Source organism: Heteronotia binoei, chromosome 19 (assembly GCF_032191835.1).
Source record: "Heteronotia binoei isolate CCM8104 ecotype False Entrance Well chromosome 19, APGP_CSIRO_Hbin_v1, whole genome shotgun sequence".
Taxonomy (NCBI): domain Eukaryota; kingdom Metazoa; phylum Chordata; class Lepidosauria; order Squamata; family Gekkonidae; genus Heteronotia; species Heteronotia binoei.
This window is the reverse complement of record NC_083241.1, coordinates 6,547,907-6,566,336: the sequence shown is the minus strand read 5'-3', so window position 1 is coordinate 6,566,336 and position 18,430 is coordinate 6,547,907. Positions and strand designations below refer to the sequence as shown.

General features: G+C 46.0%; 1 protein-coding gene across 1 annotated transcript in view; it reads right to left on the bottom strand.

Annotated features, from left to right (window-relative positions):
- The window catches only part of SLCO3A1 (solute carrier organic anion transporter family member 3A1), a 178,522-nt gene that overhangs the window by 100,832 nt on the left and 59,260 nt on the right, over positions 1-18,430 (bottom strand). The window lies entirely within an intron of this gene.

Genomic DNA, 18,430 nt, shown 5'->3' with positions numbered 1-18,430 from the left:
ATTTTGCCTTTGATGAGCAGGGAACAGCTGCTCGGTTGCCCGTATTTTGGGACGGAAGCTGAAGAGTTCCCAGAGAAGCCAAGAGAAGAGCCTTTCACCGCCTACCTCATCTACATGTCACTGCAGATTGAATTGATCGTCCCAATCAGGGGGAAATTAAGTTTCTTTTTGTCCCATGGCTTCACCAAAAGAGGCAACACTGAGCCAGTGGGGTGTAGTAGTTAAAGTAGGGGTGTCAAAGGTGCAATCTGAGGGCCAAATCAGCCCCCCCAGAGAATTCCTATCAGGCCCATGAGCAACTCACTGTCATCTGCTTCCTTCTCTCTCGCTTCTTTCTGCATCACAGCTTGCTTTGCCAGGCTTGTTCAATTGCACACAAGAGCTATAGAGCAAAGCCTCTATTTTTTCCATTGGCTGACTAGCACACGAAGCAACTTATGTACAGAAGCTCGCAATGTCCAGCCATTTCATGTTTTTCCCCGAGTCTTAGGCTCAAAGCATTGACCATGAGGTTTCTGTAATGAATGTCAATAAATCAAAAGTCATTTGCGACTTACAGACACACACCTGAACAGCATACTCAAGATTGCTACAGCACAGACATTGTCTTCAGACTTTGATGCAATAATTCAGAACAAGAAGTGTCCATTATCAGAAATTGTTACAGAAACAAAATATTGCAAAAGTCTAATCTTTTAAGCATATTATAAGGGTTTTTTTTTTTTTTAAAAATCTTTAACTGTGTTTGTATCCTTTATAAAGTTTATATCTCTGCTACCTGGCATTTTATTTTATGACACAGATGGCCCAACAAGATCTCATTTATGTTGGATCCAGCCCTCATAACACATGAGTTTTACACCTTTGAGTTAAAGTATCAGGCTAGGAACCGAGAGACCCAGGTTCGAATCCTCCTGCCATAGTGCCTCACTGGATGGCCTTGGGCCAGTCACCCTCTCTCTGTCGAACCTAACTCACAGTGTTGTTGTGAAGGTAAAATGGAGGAAAGGAGAACAACGTCAGATGCTTTGAGTCCCCACTGAGGTGAAAGGCAGGATAGAAACAAAGCAACATTTAAAATATAATAAATGTTTGAGAGCTGCTGATCTTTGATTTATTTTATTTCATTTACTTCCTTTACACCTCGGTCTTCTCCCCACATGTAGATGTAAAAGTGTAGATGATTGGAGAAGACAATGGCAAACCACCCCGTAAAAAGTCTGCCGTGAAAACGTTGTGAAAGCAACATCTCCCCGGAGTTGGAAACGACTGGTGCTTGCACAGGGGACTTTTCCTTTTCCTTCTCCCCAATGCAGATTCAAAACAGCTTGCGTTGTACTCTCTTCTCCATTTTATCTTCATAACACCCCTGCATGGTAGGTTATGCTGAGAGAAAATGACCGGTCTAAGGTCATCCAGCAAGCGACAGTGGCAGAGTGGGAATTCGAACCTGGGCCTCTCAGATCTGAATTGACAATTTAACCACTATAATGGTTCCCCAACAGATTCAGGGAAGAAGAAGAAGAAGAAGAAGAAGAAGAAGAAGAAGAAGAAGAAGAAGAAGAAGAAGAAGAAGAAGAAGAAATAAGTAAAGATATAAATAAAAGAAAATAAAGAAGAAATAAAATAATAATAATAATCTTTAATTTATATCCTGCCCTCCCCACCAGGGCGGCTCACAACACAGACACTTCAACAGTTAAAAATACATATTATAAGTACATACATATTATAAATCATATTACTATAGAATTAATCATATTGGAATTTAAAAAACTTCTACAATTAGATCGGTGCTAAAAACTTGATGTTATGCATCATACAGTTTTTCCGTGGCGACGGTATTCCTTCAGCCGTAAAATTGATTGCTGTGAAATTATTAAGAGAAAGCCAGTTGGAAAAGAGCAGTCTTGCAAGCCCTGCAGCACTGGGCAAGGCTCCGCAAGGCCCGCACCTCTTCTGGCAGTTGGTCCCACCAGTGGGGGGCTGAAATCGAGAAGGCCCTTTCTCTGGTGACTTTCAGTTTGGCCTCCTTCGGCCCAGGGATTGTCAATAGATTTTGAGAACCAGATCACAGTACCCTCTGGGGAATATATGGGGAAAGACGGTCCCTAAGGTAGGCAGGTCCTTGGCCATAGAGGGCTTTAAAGGTAATAACCAGCACCTTGTAATGAATCCGGTACACTATTGGCAGCCAGTGCAGCTCCCGCAGCCCCGGCTGTATGTGCTCCCATCTAGGGAGCCCCAATAACAGCCTGGCTGCTGCATTCTGCACTAGCTGTAGTTTCCGGGTTCAGCACAGGGGCAGCCCCATGTAGAGGGCATTGCAGAAGTCCAACCTTGAAGTGACCGTCACATGGATCACTGTTGCTAGGTCGCCGCACTCCAGGAAGGGGACCAACTGCCTCACCCGCCAAGTATAAATAAATGAATGAATAAAATAAAATAAATGATGATGATGATGAAGTAGTAATAGAAGCAGAAATAAAAGAATAAAGAAATGAAATAAAATAATAAGTAAAATAAAATAAAGAACTAAAATAAAAGAATAATAGTACATATCCTGCCCCGTGGTGCAGAGTGGTAAAGCTGCAGTACTGCAGTCCAAGTTCTGCTCACGACCTGAGTTCGATCCCAGCGGAAGCTGGTTCAGGTAACCGGCTCCAGGTTGACTCAGCCTTCCATCCTTCCGAGGTCGGTAAAATGAGTCCCCATCTTGCTGGGGGGAAAGTGTAGAGGACTGGGGAAGGCAATGGCAAACCACCCCGTAAAAAGTCTGCCGTGAAAACATCGTGATGTGACGTCATCCCATGGTTCAGTAACGACTCGGTGCTTGCACAGGGGGCTACCTTTACCTTTAATATATCCTTAAATATATATCCACAAACCCGTATCTACATCAGAACCACACATTCAAAATGTGCAATGACCCCAAACTAAAGGTTAGCTCTTTTCGCTGAAGAGGTTTCAAAGGAGGCACTGCTATCAGTGAGCTTTTTTCAAAGCGACTCACGTCCGAGTCTCAGTTGCACGTCTCTCCTTGACTTTAATGAAAACCTCGGGGCAAGAGCGGCAAGGCGGCGTGTCCCAACATGGAGTGGGCTGCGACGGTCTATTTATGCCAGGGAGCTGAAAGAACTTCCCAACGCTGAGCGAAAGAGCGCTGCCTGCTTGCAGTGAAAAACGATGGGCAGTGGCTCTCCAGGGTCTTCCGCATCACCTGATCCACTTGATCCTTCCAACAGGGGACTGAATCTGGGCACTTCTGGACGCGAAGCGGATGCTCTGCTCCTTTGCCACAGCTCTTTCCCGCCCGTGAGTCTGCCTTCTACTGAATCAGGACTTTTTTTTGTAGCAGGAGCTCCTTTGCATATTAGGCCACACCTCCGTGATGTAGCCAATCCTTCAAGAACTTACAGGGCTCTTCTTATAGGGCCTACTGTAAGCTCCAAGAGGACTGGCTACACCATGGGGGTGTGGCCTAATATGCATAGGAGTCCCTGCTACAAAAAAAAAACAAACAGGTACTGAGTGAGATCCTTCGTCCATCAATGCCAGTATTGTCTACTCGGACTGGGTCTCTGGTTCTCGAGGTCTTTCCCATCACTTCCTACCGTACCTGGTCCTTTTTCACTGGAGATGCTGGGAGTTGAACTAGGGACCATTTGCTGGCAAAACAGAGGCTCTTCCAACAAGGTATTAATGGTGTTTCCGACTGAATCTGATCCTTCACCTATCAAGCTCCGTGTTGTCTACTCTGACCGGTGGTGGAGTCTCCAGTTCCTCAGCTGCAGGTCTTTCACATCATCTCCTGCCTGGTCTATTTTTAACTGGGGACACCAGGGATTTAGCCTGGTACTTCCTCCATGCATCACACCCAGATACAGGTCCGTCCTCAAAGGGTCTGAACCCATGAACCGGCCTTTTGCTGAGTCATGTGACTGGTCTATCAGGGACAGTATTGTCTACTCTGACTGGCAGCAGCTCTACATCACCCACAACTTGATTGTTTTAACTGGAGACACCAAGGACTAAATCCGGGACCCAATGATCCCACTGAGCTCCCAGTGAACCACATTCTAGCAACAGATAACAACAGGGAAAAGATCAAGCAAGAACTAGGGTTGCCAGCTTCCTCCCGTCGGGAGCAGGGGAACCTTAATTTCAACTGGTTGTTAAGGGGAAATCCCATCCCTAACTGACCTTTGTGGGCCTACTTCCGGTTCCAGGCCTACTTCCGGTTGGGGGACGATGCACTGGTTTTGGGGCAAAACTCTGTGGTTTGAGGCTGCATTTACCATAGAGTTTTGCCCCAAACCCAGAGTGCCATCCCCAACCAGAAGTAGACCTGAAACTGGACAGATGCCTGAAAATGCCCAGCATCACTCCCAGTCTCCCTATAAGGTTGCCAAGTCCCTCCGTCGCTGCACAATAACATCATCTGGAAGTGACAACATTGCGCCGGGCATGTCATGCCATCGGATCACTCTAAGATTCATGGTAAAACCTATGGCACCATAGAGTTTTTACCATGAATTCTAGAATGCCCACCAGGGACACTCTAGAATTCATGATAAAACAATGGTACCCATAGGGTTTTAGCACAAATTCTAGGGCATCCCTGGTGTGATGTGCCCGGCACGATGATGTCACTTCTGAGTGATGTCATCACACAGAGCTTGTTGCACCAGAGATGGGGTTCTTTGGGGGCAAGGATTCCCCTGGCAGCCTGCTCAGTGCCGGCGGGTTGGGGCCCCAGTAGAAGCTCAGCAGCCCTACAACCCTAGCAAGAACTCTTTTTCCGCCCAACATACACATCAAGGAAAGAAACTGGCCTCCTCCTTTCTACTTGCAAATTTGCCAGAAAGAGATACACCTCTCTGCACACATATATAAGCCTAGATTCTCTCTAGAAGCTAAAAAGACTCAGCTGAGGCTATTGTGTTTTGGTCACATGACAAAAAGACAAGAATCACTGGAAAAGACAATGATACTAGGAAAGGTTGAAGACAACATGAAAAGACCCATCATGAGTCGGATTGAGTTGATAATGGAAGCAATGGCTATCAGTTTGCTAGACCTGAGCAAGATTGCTTCAAGAGGATGTCTTGGATGTCATCCATCCATCCCTATGGTCGCCAGAAGCTGAAAGCAACTTAGCACTACTTAAGACAGTACTGAAGACTTTGACTGATTTCATCAGAGCAACTTCTGTTTCTGCTCGGAGCTCTCCAAGGTCCTGAAGAGACCACTTTGACTGACTTTTCTCCGCTTCCTGATCCTGCCTGTTCCTGCACTAGTCAGAGTTTTCATTAGCATTGCGCTAACAAGGAAACAGCTCTCTTGAGCCATCTAACCCTTAAGGCCCAACCCCCACCCACGCACAAGTTTAGGAATTAATTTTGATTCCCATCCATCTTAATACAATACACCAAAACCCTTTTTTAAAGAAACCCGGGATCATTCTCCGCGGCACATCGGAAAAGCAAAGATGTGCCTTCTCTCTCCACTCCTCAGAGAGGACAGGGAGGCTATTAATACGTGTCCCAGTTTTATAACCGCGACTCAAGATTTCCATAATTGCTTTGCCAAAAAAAAATGCTTAAAATTTAATCCAATATGGATTTTTTTTATCACCGGCTTGTTACCGAGTGGAGTCACTCTGTTGCCTGTGGATCTGGCTGGGAAACTGCCTCGACAGCTCTGGCCCTTCAAAGGACTGGCAGGAGACCGGGTTCATAATCTGCAGACACAGCTTGGCCCAGCCACAGGGGAACACTAGGGAATATCTACTGCAATACGAGCCAAGCAGCAAAGCAGTGCTTTGGGTTGGTTTCTGCGTTTGTTTTGCAGAGAGGGGGAAGAAAAAGAACAGCAAAGTCCCAAAAGGGAGAACTGCAGCAAATAAGAGCACATCTTCTGCAGAATCACAGGAAGGCCGGGGAGTGCAAGGGCCATAGGGATATTTCTTTGTTTGCTTCGTTCACTTTTTGACCCATTGCAAGAAGGATAAGCTGGTGGTATAAGAACATAAGAAGAGCCCTGCTGAATCGCACCAATAGTCCTAGTACAGCATCCTGTCTCACACAGTGGCCATCCACACAGCGGCCATCCTTTGGACGCCAACAACAGAGCAGAGAGGCCAAGGCCTGGTAAGAATAGAAGAAAAGCCCTGCTGGATCAGACGGGTGGTCCATCTAGTCCAGCATCTTCCCTCACACAGTGGTCAACCAGTTCCTCTGGAGGGCCAACAACGGCAGAGAACAAGACCTTCATAAGACCCTAAGGTGAACCCTGCTGGATCAAACCAGTGAAGGCCCATCTAGTCCAGCATCCTGACTCACACAGTGGCCAGCCAGTTCCTCTGGAGGGCCAAGAAGAAGAAGAAGAAGATATTGGATTTATATCCCACCCTCAGAGTCTCAGAGCGGCTCACAATCTCCTTTACCTTCCTCCCCCACAACAGACACCCTGTGAGGTGGTGGGGCTGGGAAAGGGCTCTCACAGCAGCTGCCCCTTTCAAGGACAGAGTCTCAGAGAGGCTCACAATCTCCTTTACCTTCCTCCCCCACAACAGACACCCTGTGAGGTGGGTGGGGCTGGAGAGGGCTCTCACAGCAGCTGCTCTTTCAAGGACAACCTCTGCCACAGCTATGGCTGACCCAAGGCCATGCTAGCAGGTGCAAGTGGAGGAGTGGGGAATCAAACCCGGTTCTTCCAGATAAGAGTCCGCATACTTAACCACTACACCAAACCACAACAGGGCAGAGAGGCCAATGTTTTCATAGGATTATGAAGAAAGGTTAAAACGCTTGGGGCTCTTTAACTCAGAGAAACATCAACTGAGGGGTGACATGATAGAGGTTTACAAGATTATCCATGGGATAGAGAAGGCAGAAAAAGTACTTTTCTCCCTTTCTCACAATACAAGAACTCGTTGGCACTCCATGAAATTGCTGAGCAGTCAGGTTAGAACAGATAAAAGGAAGTACTTTTTCACCCAAAAGGTGATTAACACATGGAATTCACTGCCACAGGAGGTGGTGGTGGTTGCAAGGATAGATAGTTTCAAGAAGGGACTGGATAAACATATGGAGCAGAGGTCCATCAGTGGCTATTAGTCACAGCATACTGTTGGAACTCTGTCTGGGGCAGTGATGCTCTGTATTCTTGGTGCTTGGGAGGGACAATAGTGTGAGGAATTCTAGTGTCCTGGCCCCACTGATGGACTTTCTGATAGCACCTGGGTTTTTTGGCCACTGTGTGACACAGAGTGTTGGACTGGATGGGCCACTGGCCTGATCCAACATGGCTTCTCTTACATTGTTATGTTCTCTTAAGATCCCAAGAAGAGCCCTACTGGATCAAATCAGTAAAGGTCTATCTAGTCCGGCCTACTGTCTCACACAGTGTCAGTAAGTTCCTCGGGATAGGCAACAGGGCACAGAAGCTGAGGCCTTCCCCTGATGTTGCCTCCTGGCTCATCAGAGGTTTAGTGCCTCTGAAGGTGAGGTTCCCTTCTTTCACCTTGGCTATTAGGCACTGATAGACTTGTCCTCCATGTATCTATCTAATTCCCTTTGAAAGCTGTTCACTCCTGTGGCCCACACTTCTTCCTCTGGCAGTGAATTCCATATTTTCATCACTCTCTGTGTAAAGTAGTCTTTCCTTTTGTCTGTCCTGAACCTACTGCCCATGAGCTTCACCGGTTCCCCATAAGCTGCTTTGGGCCCCCACTGGGGAGAAAAGTGGGATATTATTAAAATTGCAAATGCAGCTTTGGGCTGTATCAACAGAAGTCTAGTATCCAGATCACGTGAAGTGATGGTATCGCTTTACTCTGTTCTGGTAAGACCTCACCTGGAGTCTTGTGTTCAGTTTTGGGCACCACATTTTAAGAAGGATATAGACAAGCTAGAATGGGTCCAGAGGAGGGCGACAAAGATGGTGAGGGGTCTGGAGACCAAGTCCTATGAAGAAAGGTTGAAGGAGCTAGGTCTGTTTAGCCTGGAGAGGAGGTGGCTGAGAGGTGATAGGATCACCAGCTTCAAGTACTTGAAAGGCTGTCCTACAGAGGATGGTGTGGAATTGTTTTCTGTGGCCTCAGAAGGTAGGACCAGAACCAGTGGGCGGAAATTAAATCAAGAGTTTCCAGTTCAACATTAGAAAGAACTTCCTGACCGTTAGAGCAGTTCCTCAGTAGAACAGGCTTCCTCGGGAGGTGGTGTGGGCTCTCCTTTCTTGGAGGTTTTGAAACAGAGGCTAGATGGCCTTCTGACAGCAATGAAGATCCTATGAATTTAGGGGGAGGTCTTTGTGAGTTTCCTGCATTGTGCAGGGGGTTGGACAAGATGACCCTGCAGATCCCTTCCAACTGTATGATTCTATGATTATTGATTTAATTGCATTATTTATAGTCTGCCTTTTCTCACTGGGACACAAGGCAGCTTACACAGAGTGACTCAAGACAATCAACAGGATAGAAAATTCAATGAACGATGAAATAAGAATTAGGGTTTCAGAACCAACCAGGTATCTTTTAAAAACAGGATTGAAGAAAAGAATAAAGAAGAAGATGATGAAGAAGAAGATATTGGATTTATATCCCGTCCTCCACTCCGAAGAGTCTCAGAACAGCTCACAATCTCCTTTCCCTTCCTCCCCCACAACAGACACCCTGGGAGGTAGATGAGGATATTGGATTTATATCCCGCCCTCCACTCCGAAGAGTCTCAGAGCGGCTCACACAATCTCCTTTCCCTTCCTCCCCCACAACAGACCCCCTGTGAGGTAGATGAAGATATTGGATTTATATCCCGCCCTCCACTCCGAAGAGTCTCAGGGCGGCTCACAATCTCTTTTCCCTTCCTCCCCCACAACAGACACCCTGTGAGGTAGATGAGGATATTGGATTTATATCCTGCCCTCCACTCCGAAGAGTCTCAGAGCGGCTCACACAATCTCCTTTCCCTTCCTCCCCCACAACAGACACCCTGTGAGGTAGATGAGGATATTGGATTTATATCCTGCCCTCCACTCCGAAGAGTCTCAGAGCGGCTCACAATCTCCTTTACCTTCCTCCCCCACAACAGACACCCTGTGAGGTGGGTGGGACTGGAGAGGGCTCTCACAGCAGCTGCCCTTTCAAGGACAACCTCTGTCAGAGCTATGGCTGACCCAAGGCCATGCTAGCAGGTGCAAGTGGAGGAGTGGGGAATCCAACCCGGTTCTCCCAGATAAGAGAGCTATGGCTGACCCAAGGCCCTTCCAGCAGGTGCAAGTGGAGGAGTGGGGAATCAAACCCAGTTCTCCCAGATAAGAGAGCTCTGGCTGACCCAAGGCCATTTCAGCAGCTGTAAGAGGAGGAGTGGGGAATCAAACCCGGTTCTCCCAGATAAGAGAGCTATGGCTGACCCAAGGCCCTTCCAGCAGGTGCAAGTGGAGGAGTGGGGAATCAAACCCGGTTCTCCCAGATAAGAGAGCTCTGGCTGACCCAAGGCCATTTCAGCAGCTGTAAGAGGAGGAGTGGGGAATCAAACCCGGTTCTCCCAGATAAGAGAGCTACGGCTGACCCAAGGCCCTTCCAGCAGGTGCAAGTGGAGGAGTGGGGAATCAAACCCGGTTCTCCCAGATAAGAGAGCTATGGCTGACCCAAGGCCCTTCCAGCAGGTGCAAGAGGAGGAGTGGGGAATCAAACCCGGTTCTCCCAGATAAGAGAGCTCTGGCTGACCCAAGGCCATTCCAGCAGCTGCAGGTGGAGGAGTGGGGAATCAAACCCGGTTCTCCCAGATAAGAGTCCGCACACTTAACCACTACACCAAACTGGCTCTCCACACCAAATTAACATGACACATTAAATGATGTAAGCTACCAAGTAGGAGCCAATTTACAGCAAACTATATACAGCTATATATACAACCATATACAACTATATACTCTACCTTTTATATATGTATATATATATACATATACAGCAACAGAGACCACAGTCTCGAATCATTTGTCTAACTAACTTTGCGAATTCTTTTTGTACAGCGCTACCCTGTTGCCTATGGAGAGGAAGCCTCTGGAATAATTCAGTTTTGCATAGTTTGCAGAAAAGCCAAGAGTGCGGGTACAAGTGAAGTGAAATAAATAAACAACATGCCACATAGAGTGCATTCAGACGACACAAAATAATGAGCTTTGGAACTGGATTTCTGCTATTTTTACACAGTAAAACTCCAGTTCCAAAATGCATTATTTAGTGTGGTCTGAATGCACCCATAGATTTGTTTAAAAATTCCCAAAGACGTCTGGTTCCTTTGCACTCACTGGTATTCTAGCTCAACAACACCCCCCCTCCACCCCCGCCAACCTCAGAAAAACCTGAAGCCCTTTTGATCATTAGGCATGTTCCTGCTAACCAAACATGGGACTCCCGTTCTTCTCCAGCAGTTTACTCACTGCCGTTCTCCTCTGAACAGTTTCCCTCGCTAAGCTCCTCTTCTACAAAAAGCTTCTGTCCTTCAGAGGCCTTTCCTGCAGCACGCATTTTTAAAACTGCAAAGTCAAACAAGGGTATCCCCACATTTCTTCAGGCATTTCCTTTTCTTTGGGCAGAAAGCATCACACGGAAAAGGGCAATGGGTACACTCACCACGTAGGGCACCGCTAGTTCTTAGTGTCGTAGAAAGCGCTACCAAGTTGAAGCTGACTTAGGAAAGCCCTTGGAGGGTTTTCAAGGTGACGGGGAATTTTGGGTTGGGTCTCTTATGAAATGATCAATCACCTTTGGGTTAGCTCTCTTACGATCTTAAACATACTCTTAAACGTACTCTTTATGAAATCGGCTACAAGACCTTTTGCTGAAAGTAGCTACGTTCTTACGAAATGAGCACTAAGCTCTTCAAACACCTTAGAAGCCTCTCTATTGCTCTATGATTTTTGACTGCAGTTATGAATTTGGCCCCCAGAGCTCTAAGCTATTCAACACTATCATGCAGGAAGGACCATATATGGTAAAAATCCTTATATGGCAAGGAGGAAACAAGATGGAGGAGGCAGCCATTTGCAAAGATGGTTGCTAAGTGGGTGAAAGGTTGACGTGAACTAAGGACAATCTCAGCCATGATTGTTTTGAGTTAGCTGCCGTTGGCTGAGGTCAGAAACACAGCTGGGGTGCAGTGTGACCCAGAAGATCTGATAAAGAGATGGGTTGGAGCCTTTCTAAGCCCTCCACTTTTGAGCAAAAGCTGCAGACTGTATCAGACTGACTGCAGACTGACTCTTTGTCAGTCTAGCCCAGAAATTAACAATCCTTGTTCATTTCTGTTTGAGGCCTCAAACACTGAACACAGACCATGGCTCTGATAGAATGGGATTTGGGACTTAGATTTTAAATGGGAAAATGCAGACTAATAAGGCTTAATCCTGTTGGGACTGAGATTTTTCAGTATTGTACTGTATGCTGCATTAGATTTTCAGTATTGTATTGTATGCTTTATGCTCTGACTGTGTAAACTGTTTTCTGTTCTGCCTTTCTGTCCATATATTTTAAGCCTTCTAAAGGAGTGTTCTTAAGTCTAAAGGAACTGTAAGAGCAAATGTACTAATGTAATCTCTGTTCTGTCTTTCTATGCATATATCTGAAGCCTTCTTTTTAAAGAAGAAACTGAAATGTACTAATGGTATCTAAACTGTTTGCCTTCTGCCTAAAGAGAAACTTGGGGTCTAATAAACTGTTTTTGCTTTTTGAAACCTAGATAAAGTTTATCTACCAGGTCTTAAAACTTATTAGTGAGTATGTATTAGCCTTCTGATAACTGCAGGTTGTTTTGGTAACTGCAGGTTTTGATTTTGGTGTTTTCTATTGTTGGGGGTACAATGGAAATTCCCCAACACAAGGCAAGAGATGAACAGAGGTGGTTTACCTTTGCCTGCCTCTGCGTAGCAACCTCGGACTTCCTTGGTGGTCTCCCACCCAGGGGCTACCCAATGCTCTGATCCTGTATAGTTCCCAAGATTGGTTGAGCTCAGTCAAGCTCAGAAGAAGACTGCAGATTTATACCCCACCCTCTCTGAATCAGAGACTCAGAGCGACTCACAATCTCCTTTATCGTCTTCCCCCACAACGGACACCCTGTGAGGTGGGTGGGGTTGAGAGAGCTCTCCCAGAAGCTGCCCTTTCAAGGACAACGCCTGCGATAGCTATGGCTGACTCAAGGCCATTCCAGCAGCTGTCAGTGGAGGAGTGGGGAAGCATATTCTTTAGGGCAGGGTTGTTAAACTCCTTTATTATGAGAGCTGGATCTAACATAAATAAGACCTTGTGGGGCTGGGCCATGCATGTCATAAAATGTAATGCCAAGTAGCAGAAATAGAAACTTTACAAAGGACACAAACATAATTTTAAAAAAAGTTTAAAACCTTTTTTAAAAAAAACATGCTTAAAACGTTAGCATTGGTCTTAAAGATGCTTTCTTTTTATCTCTCCCATGCGATCCAGAGAACTGGGCAAGGGAAGCTCTGCCTTTTTTCTTCCTTCCCCAGGGGACCAGGAGGGGGAGGAGCCTCAGCCAACAGAAGGAAGAGTGGTTTGGCTCAGTAGTTCTGCTGTGCAATTGAGAGAGCCTGGCAAAGCAAGCTATCCCTTCCCCCCCCCACTTCCTCCCCAAGGGAGGAGCCTTGGCCAGTAGCGAAAATAGAGGCTTTCCTCTTTAGCTGCTGTGCAACTGAGTAAGCCTGGCAAAGCAAGCTATGCTGCAGAAGGAAGCAAGAAAGAGGGAAAAGGAAGCAGACATCATGACAGCCAATGGCTCGGGGGCCTGATAAGAGTCCTCTGGCAGCCTGATTCATCCTCCAGGCCGCATGCTTGACACCCCTGTTTTAGGGGTTTTCTGTGGTCCTGAGGAATTCTAAGCAATGCTAAGCCCAGCTTGTATCTAGCCAGACTTCCCGTCCCAGCTGTGTGCTTTCTGACTACCACCAACAGAGGCTTCTGAAACCTACTGAACCAGTCTTTCTGCTCCTACCCCCACCACAGAGAAGGGGCTTTGGGGAGTGGGCTTTCTCCCAGTTTTCCTATTAACTTCCCCCTCCTTTCCTTCCCTGAGTCTATGATCCCAGACTTTTAAGATAAGAGTGGTCAACTCCATATTGGGAAATTCCAAGAGATTGAGGGCAGTGCCTGGGTCCGTTTGGGGAGGGGGCGAGAGCTCAGAGAGGACACATTGCCACTCTGGGATTTCCATTTCTCCTATACTCTATGGTTACCATAGAGTCCGTGCTTCAAAGTTCCATTTCCTCCAGTGGAACCAATCTTTGTAGCCTGGACATCAGCTGAAATTCTGGGAGAACTTCAAGCCCCACCTTGAAGTTGGCGAACTTAATATCTCTCCAACCGGTCTGGCAAGAAGGACTTCTCTGGGAGGGTAAGGTCATGAACTACCTTCTCGACCATGCCGATGCTATCGCTGTCCATCTCAGTACAAGAACTAAGACGGGGGTGTTATGAAGGCCAGATCTGACATAAATGAGACCTTGTTGTGTCAGGCCATGTCGGGTTCGGCCGGGCCATGTGTGTGCACCTATTTATGATTAGGTAGCAGAGATACAAATTTTATAAAGAACACAAACACAATTTTTTTAAAAAAAAACAACTTAAAATATTAGCACTCGTTGGTCTTAAAGATGCTTTCTTTGCATTTCTCCCATGGGATCCAGGGAACTGGGCAAAGGAAGCTCTGGCTATTTCCTTCCTTCCCCAGGGGGCTGGGGGGAGGGAGCCTCAGCCAATAGAAGGAAGAAAAGCTTGGCTCAGTAGTTCTGCTGTGCAACTGAGAGAGCCCGGCAAAGCAAGCTATTCCCCCTTCCTCCCCAAGGGAGGAGCCTCAGCCAATGGAGAAAATAGAGGTTTTGCTCTGTAGCTCCTGTGCGATTGAGCAAGCCTTGCAAAGCAAGCTGCTTGTTATGCAGAAGGAAGCAAGAGATAATGAGAAGGAAGCAGATGACAGCCAGTTTCTCAGGAGCCTGAGAGGAGCCCTCGGGGGGCCTGATTCAGCCCCCGAACTGCATGTTTGACACCCCTGAACTAAGGCTTGCGTTTCGTTAATAAGGAGTCACCTCCATCCATTTCCTGTTCCTATGATAGTACTAATCAGGAATGATTATGCTTAGCTTTTGAAATCTGACAAGATCTGGGTTGTCCAAGTCAACATACTGAAAAAGTTCCTAGGATAAAAATCATAATTAAAAAACTTCACCCCGGGTTACAAGCCCTATTCAGTTTGCCACTTGAGTCGGGAGGGGGGTGGGTGGGTGGGGAAAAGCTGAAATGATGTTTTTTACGGCATATCATCAAAGGGCGCTTTGCAGAAACGTTGTTGCTCTTTAATAAAGAGCCTGTTATTGCCGCCTTCGCTCGCGGCCTCTGTCCTTTGTTCCCAAACAATGGGCTTGTTATTCATTCTTCATTGCCCTCCCACACCTGGGAGATCCAAGTCCCGGACAACTAAGAGGGTCATGGCTAAAGGCTCATCCAATAACCATGGATCAGCCTAACCTCCTGGCCTGAAGGAAATAATAACAGTCACTTTGAAAGGACCTTTCATATCTTGAATTTGTTCGGCTTTCTCCTTTGCCCTTTGCAAATGATGCATATGATGGAGAAGAAGGAGAAGGAGAAGGAGAAGGAAGGAGAAGATAATGATGATTTATAACCTTCCCTTCACTTGGAGTCTCAGAGCTTCCAATCTCCTTCTCTTCCTCTCCCAACAATAGACACCGTGTGAGGCAGGTGGGGCAGAGAGGGCTCTGAGAGAACTCAAGGAACAATTCAGGCTAATAGTTCAGTAGTTTAGATACCTAAGAAATTGGCAAAAATGAACTATCAGGTGTCGGATAGATGTTGGAAATGTAAATGTCATGAAGGATCTTTCTACCATATGTGGTGGACTTGCGAAAAGGCGAAACAATTTTGGCAAATGATTCAGCAAGAGATTTCGAAAGTTTTGGGATATAATATTAAGAAGGCACCAGATATCTTTTTGTTGGGATTACAAATGGAAAAAATTTCAAAAGCAAGATAGAACAATAATTTGGTATATGCTTTCAGCTGCACGGACATTATGTGCGCAAATGTGGAAGCAAGACAAAATACCAGAAAAGTGGGAATGGACTTTGAAGGTCATGCATTGGAGTGAAATGGGCAAACTTACAAGAATCTTAAAAGAACAAGATCTAGAGAAGTTTAAAAGCGAACGGGGAAAGTTTCAAAAATACATTGAAAAACAATGGAACGTTAAAGGACATTTGGTGATCTTTGACAATGGTTAATCTTTAAAGAAATTATATATAGATTACAGTTTTAAAAAAATAGAATTATTGGATTATAACTTTTTCGTTTACTTGCTAACGACTAAGAAGAAATACCCTGAAGATGGATGATAACTATAACCTTTGGGCTCTTTCGAGAAAGATTCTTTAATAGATAAGCGTTTATTACCTTATAACAAACTAAGTTAAATAGTAATATGGAGATGTTTGTTAAGGGGGAAGGCACAGTTGGGGGTCACCAAAAAGGGGTGGGTGGGTGGAGAAAATGTGATATATGTGTATGTGTATATATGCGTATTAACATTTAATGACAAATGATAACATACCTTTACAATATATTACATTATAATAAATTGGGTTTTTTTAAAATAGTTTAGTAGTTTATTCCAGGTATCATAAGGCAGGACACCAGGGCCTCTCTATTTAACCCCTCGCCCTAACCGTTACAATTCAAGTGCAAAGCGTGGCAAAGCAACAGCGGCTTTTGGTGGGACCCGCTCCCCCCCAAGTCTTGGGGGCCAGGTGGTTATCTGTACTTCTTAGCGACCGACCTTGGTCGGTAGAAACAGCTTTGATAAGAAGTTCCTCAGATAAGCATGCAGAAAGCAAGATGAGCTAAGCAGGAATGCGTTCAAGCCAAATAATACTGTTACAGCAAAACTATGGCAAGAGGGATACAGAGAGGATACTCTCGACACTCTTGAGAGAACGGGACGGTGGCTCAGTGGTAGAGCATCTGCTTGGGACGCAGAAGGTCCAAGGTTCAATCCCTGGCATCTCCAAAAAAGGGTCCAGGCAAATAGGTGTGAAAAGCCTCAGCTTGAGACCCTGGAGAGCCGCTGCCAGTCTGAGAAGACGATACTGACTTTGATGGACCGAGGGTCTGATTCAGTGTAAGGCAGCTTCATATGTTCATATGTTCATGTTCAGAACAGCTCTGAGAGAACTTGTGACTGACCCAAGGTCAACCGCCTGGCTGCACATGGAGGAGGAATGGGGAATCAAACCCAGTTCTCCAGACTGGACCGTCACCCTTAATCACTACACCAAACTGTCATCTGACAGCTAATTCGGTGTAGTGGTTAAGTGCACAGACTTTTATCTGGGAGAACTGGGTTTGATTCCCCGTTCCTCCTCCACATGCACCTGCTGATGTGACCTTGGGTCAGTCACAAGTTCTCTCAGAGCTGTTCTCTCAAGAGCAGTTCTCTCAAAGCTCTCTCAGCCCCACCTGCCTCACAGGGTGTCTATTGTGGGCAGAGGAAGGGAAGGAGACTGTAAGCTGCTCTGAGACTCCTCTGGGTAATGAAGGGCAGGGTATAAATCCAATCTCTTCTTCCTCTTCTCTACTAAATGAAACTTGCATGTTCAAAGGAAAACTGCCTCTGAATATTTGATAGAGGGAGAAGAAGATATTGGATTTATATCCAGCCCTATACTCTGAATCTCAGAGCGGCTTACAATCTCCTTTATCTTCCTCCCCCACAACAAACACCCTGTGAGGTGGGTGGGACTGAGAGAGCTCTCCCAGAAGCTGCCCTTTCAAGGATAGCTCTGCCAGAGCTATGGCTGACCCAAGATCATTCCAGCAGTGGAGGAGTGAGGAATCAAACCCAGTTCTCCCAAGTAAGAGTCCAGACACTTAACCACTAGACGAAATTGGTTGTCATTTCTGAGAGGATGGCCATTAATTACTGCAGTGTATCTGACTGTAGGTATTTGACCACCTGACATTGGAAGGCAGTACGGGGCTGATAGCTGATATCTGTATGTTTACTTTCTGGCGGATTCTTTGCATCTCAACTTCCTTGTGTGTAACTTCCAACGTTCTTTATTTAAAAATATCCACAAGGCAGCCGTAAGCCCAGCACGGATGTTATTTACGATTATTGTGGATTTTAAAGTTATTTAACAGGGAAATTAAATGCAAACAAGCCGAGCCTGTGCTACCGAGAACTGTTTGTAATTAGTGCACGCTGCAATTAGCCCAGAATCAAAGACCACCTGGATCTTATTAGCAGTTCAGCAAATGGCGCATGGCCCTCTTAATTCAACTGGCCCCGTCCTCTGAAAGCATAATCGAGCATAGAGTGGCCAAACTTGTTTAATGTAAGAGCCACAGAGAATAAACGTCAGATGTCTGTGAGCCTCAAGACATGAATATCAGATGTTTGGGAAGGAAGGAAGAAGGAAGAAGGAAGGAAGGAAGGAAGGAAGGAAGGAAGGAAGGAAGGAAGGAAGGAAGGAAGGAAGGAAGGAAGGAAGGAAGGAAGGAAGGAAGGAAGGAAGGAAGGAGGGGAGGAAAGGAACGAAGATAGATTGGGGGAGGGGAGGGAAGGAAGGAAGATAGATTGGGGAGGGAAGGAAGGAAGGAAGGAAGGAAGGAAGGAAGGAAGGAAGGAAGGAAGGAAGGAAGGAAGGAAGGAAGGAAGGAAGGAAGGAAGGAAGATTGGGGGAGGGGAGGAAGGAACGAAGATAGATTGGGGAAAGAAGGAAGGAAGGAAGGAAGAAAGGAAGAAAGAAAGAAAGGAAGGAAGAAAGAAAGAAAGAAAGAAAGAAAGAAAGAAAGAAAGAAAGAAAGAAAGAAAGAAAGAAAGAAAGAAAGAAAGAAAAGAAAGAAGAAAGAAAGAAAGAAAGAAAGAAAGAAAGAAAGAAAGAAAGATTGGGGAGGGGAGAAAGGAAGGAAGGACGATAGATGGAGAAAGGGAGGCAGAAGGGAGAGGTGGAAAAAAAGCAACTTTAACTTCTCCAAACCAAGCCAGCTTGGGGCTTGGAAAATGCATTTAAAGTTAAGGTTAAGGTTGGCTTGGAGAAGTGATTTAAAGAGACAAATGCCTTCTCCAAGCTGGCTGATGGGGTGAAGGGGGGGGGGGCTTCAAGAGCCACACAATGTGTGTGAAAGAGCCACAGTTTGGCCACCCCTGATCTAGCAGCTAGAGAACTCCGAAGAGCTTTATGGGGTTACGGTGGTGGGGAACATGAGAGAGGCTGATGGACTATAAGAACATAAGAGAAGCCATGTTGGATCAAGCCAATGGCCCCTCCAGTCCAACACTCTGTGTCACATAAAAACATAAGAGAAGCCATGTTGGATCAAGCCAATGGCCCCTTCCAG